Below are 4,973 nucleotides of genomic sequence, written 5' to 3'. Positions count from 1 at the left end.
TCTCTACATGAGGTTTAGGCAGGTGGGACACCCACTGGGTTATTGTTCTATACTCCATGGGAAATGTAGTTTTTAAATTACTAGATAAAGATCATATTATAAATTTGGAAGAAAATTAGGTATCCACTCCATTCATCATTTTAATTTATTGTTTAGATTTCACTCCAAATAAGAAAATAATATCTTGAAGATACAACACACAATCAAAATATTAATTATTTTTTTTCAATTGTAATTATATGAATTGTTTTATAAAATTTTATTCTCTATATACTTCTTTGGTCTCTATTTCTCTTGTGGAATTTTATTACTTAATTGCAATTTCACTAGTTAATTGTCATAACTTTATTTTATTAATGTTCTATTCATTTGTTATTTTCATATTACTCATATTATTGTAAAAGAATAACCAAAGTATAATATAATTGAATTCAAGGGTCATTGTTCTATGTTCCATGAATAAATATCCTTTTCAAATTACTAGACAAGCAATATATTATAAACTTGGAAGAAAATTAAGTATCCACTCCATTCACTATTTAAATTTAAAATTTATATGTCACTCCACATGAGAAAATAATATCCTAAAGATATAACATACAATCAAACTATTAAATTTTTTTATTTCAATTGTAATTGTTTGAATTCTTAGCATTTTTTTTTTTTTTTAGCTTTTCTTTTTTCCTTTGGGATTTTATTTTTTTTGCTCAAGCAAGAATCAGACCTTCTATTCATTTGTAGTTTAAAAATTGGTTACATAAAATACAGCGCCCAGAGTGTCAAAGAGCTAACATGCACCCTATGCTTGGGGAACAGAGCCAACTGCTAGATAATCGGGCAAAGGGCCTACAAAACCGCGCAACCAACTAATTGCATTTTCACTAATTATTTGTGGTAATTTTATTTTAATAATTCACCATCTATTTGTCATTTTAATATTACTTTCTCATTATTATTATTTTTGGGTAAACATCCAAAGGGGATTTGAACCTTGAATCCCACAATTCTAATAATGCATCATAACACAGTGATTGCTTTATTATTTTCTCATATTATTATAAGAATATAACCAAATATGGTATGTTTGAGTTTACACATTCCTTAGCATATGGTATATTTGAGTTTACCCATTAGGTAGTATGCCATATATTTAAGATTACTGATTAATTTGTAGTATTGAGTAATATTTAAACATGCTTTAAAAATGATTGATTAAATGAATTTTGAATCGTTTCGTTTTTTTCCAGAGTTAAATTTACCCTCAATTCTAAAGTTTATTAATATTTTCTCATTTAAATACAATTTAAAGTATAGTTTTTCACAAGAAAACTTATAATATAATTGAACTAAAAATATATGTTTTACTAAAAAAATGATTAAATCTCATCTATTTTTCTTATTCCTTTTTATAATAATTTATTTTTAATGAATACTATCTCTTCAAAATATTATAGGTAACAAAATAAATTTATTTATTTAAATAACAAATTAAATATAAATAAATATTTAAAAATAAAATAAAACAAATTATTCATTTAAAATCAAAATTAATAAATGAACACATAAATGATTTATAACTACTATGAAATATATTTTTATAATAAAAATATATTTGTCATTTTTATTATTTATAGTGGTCATTTTTATATAATATAATCTTTTAATAAATAATCTATATATTATATTATTATTTAAAGTACTAAATAATTTTATTCAATTTAATTAATATTGTTTATTAACATTATCATTTAATCTTAATAAAATTTGTAAAATTAATATATTTCCCAAGATTCATCACGAGGACTCTCGCATTATTATCTCTTTTTTTCTTATATATTCCTCTTTAGCTGTCATAAATAACCATGTTACAATGAAATATTTCCTCTTGTCTTTCTGGATGTTAACATAAATTTCATGTGGGAAATGATTTGTCATTTTCATACTAATAATGATGCAAAGTTGGTAATGAACTGTCATTGTCATCACAATGGTGAATGAATGTAATTGTCATCACAATGATGATGAGATGCCCAGGATCAAAGGAAGTGGTCCTCACTTGAATAAAACAAAAAGCAAAACAACACTATGATGATGCGATGACGATGACGAGGACCAAAGGCAGTTACTATGATGATGCGATGACGATGACGAGGACCAAAGGCAGTTACTATGATGATGCGATGACGATGACGAGGACCAAAGGCAGTTGTCGCTCGAATAAAACAAAAAACAGAGCAACCTTCAATTAAATAAAACAAAAAGCTAAGCAACGTTCAATTCCTCCGGAGTATCCGGAAGGAGCCAAAGCCGCTGCATCCTCCATTTCAATTTCTTTATAACGCTACCAATTCCCTCCTCCTACTTAAAAAAAACAGCCCTATGCATAGTTCCATCTTTTTCTTTTTTATTTTATTTTGTTGAGACTGATCATGGATTGAGTTCGTTTCCAGCATTGTCATTCTCTTTGCTTTCATGCTCCTGTCTGCCTTATTTTATCTCCTTCATGCTCCTGCCTCCTCATGACCTGTTTCCATTATTATCATGTTTATTTCTTGCCTTCGTTTGTTCAGATATTTTTAAGTTTGTATTGCATATTTCTGTGTATTTTTGGGTGCACTCAATTTTGTTTCTCATTCCGTCTTTGTCTTCTTGATTTCATATCCATGATCATCCCATGGCTAGACAAAAACTCAGGGAAGCTTGGAGAGGTTCTGGAAATTGGAGCTAAATCAGTCTGATTCAAGTTTTAACGAGGTAATATTTCTTTGTTTCTTTAGTTCAAGAAAAAGTTAGTTTCGTTTTTATACATTTATTGAAATGTATTATGCCTCGCGATATTAGTTTTACAGGTAAAATTCGGTCAGGACATTTAATATCTTTCTTCAGGTGGAGCTAGTCTAAAATTTAAATATCTGTGACATGCGATGATGCTGAACCCTATGTTTTTGGCTTCTGTTTAAATCTTTATTTTAATAATGCATGTTTTATGCCCTCATTGATTGAAGATTTTGGAAGCCTCTTTTTAGTAGGTTGAATATTTTTCAGGAAGTCAATTTTATTTCTGAATTCACACTCCTAAATAATTAGCTGTTTGTGAATTTTGAATTTATGATTTGTTTTTATTTCTAAATTCATAACTCTGAATAATTAATAGTTTGCTAAATTTGAATTCATGATTTATTTTGACATATTTATATATTTTAATGCGACGCAGTTACTTCTGTGCAAGAATATAATTCAATGGATGTAAAGGACACGTTGGAAAGTTATTAGGGTACATGCCTCTTTCCCTTATACAAATCTGAAATAAAAAAAGGATTTATTACCCTTTTGATTTTATATTTCAAAACTACAAACCTGTTTACTTTTCCTATAAGATAATAAGTCTCTCTTTATACAAATCTGAAATAAAAAAAGATTTGCTACAAATTTCATTTTGTATTTCAAAACTACAAACCTCTGTTTACTATTCCCAGAAGATAATACGTCTACCGGGGCATAAAATCAATCCTATAATATGTTGGAGTAGGTCACGGGGCATAAAATCAATCCTATAATATGTTGGAGTAGGTCGCGTGGAATATCGTAGGCTAAGGAGGGTGCGGTTGTGGGCTTGGGTCGCCCGACTTCAATAGGAGGCTGCCTACTATACCTATCCATGGATTATGTGTTTGCATGCGCTAAGGGGACATCTCAAATATAAGTCAGGAGAATCTTACTCATATCCATATATTTCATGAAGTTTATTATGTATTTTATGACATGGTTTTCAAAAATAGATAACTAGAATTATTTCATGGGTTTTTAATGTGGTCAAATTTGAAAGGTCTACTTCGATTTAGATTTTCTTGAACTAAAGTCGTATTAGCATAAAACCCTATAAATTGGGCACAATCTGGTCCAAATTAAATCTTATGTCCATAAAACCATATAAATTGGGTACAATCTGGTCCAATTTGAAGTCTCCACCTCACCTTCTGATTTAAATAGTGTTGATATGTTTTCTGAGATAAAATGTAGAAAACTGTATTATTCTAGAGCACAGAATCATATAAAATTATGCTAAAAAGATTCAATAGTTTGACAAGCCCTACGTAGAACGTACCGAGATCGATCGTGTGACAAATCGACAAAGTTCACATTTAATAGACCTGGAGTTGGAAGGAGTTACTGACAGGGATGGAATTAAATGGTTTATAATAAGGTGATTTGTTTTTCGAATATAATAAAAAATTTCTTAGCCGGACAATATTTTTTTAGTAAAATAATTGAAATGATTATTAAAATTGCAGTCTTACAGGTGCTTCCGATTTTAAATTCCTACCCATCGATATCTGTCTTTTAGCCTCTGGTAAAAGGTGCTGGGATAGATCATGTGAAAAAACGACATAATTAGAATGTGTATGATTATGGAAAATTAGGGAGAAATATTTATACAAATAGTTATAGTTATGTATGGAAAATTATATATATATATATATATATATATATATATATATATATATATATATATATATATATATATATATATATATATATATATATATATATATATATATATATAATTATGCACTCATTCTTATACAGATAATGGTTGGTATAGAGGTTTGAAATGATTTTGGGAATAGTAAAAAAAAATATTTGACATTAGTGATTATTTTATTATTATTATTATTTTAATTATTAAAATAATATTATGATGTTATTTTTATGTTTATATTAAATAAATAAAAATGTATTTAAATAAATATGATTTGAAATGATATTTTTATTTATTTTTTAAATATTAAAAAAAATTAATATAAATATCAAAATACTATTATTAAAAAATAATATTAATAAAAATATTAGAACAGGTTTTTAAATTTTTTATTTTATTTTATTATTATTATATTAACATATTATATAGATGATATCTTTTGTATTATGAATATTAAAATATATTTGTTAAAAATAGGTGAACAATTTGTTTT

This window comes from Pinus tabuliformis, chromosome 7, assembly GCF_031772625.1.
Source record: "Pinus tabuliformis cultivar Carrire ecotype Pingquan chromosome 7, CPIR1, whole genome shotgun sequence".
Taxonomy (NCBI): domain Eukaryota; kingdom Viridiplantae; phylum Streptophyta; class Pinopsida; order Pinales; family Pinaceae; genus Pinus; species Pinus tabuliformis.
Note: the sequence above shows the minus strand (reverse complement) of the source record.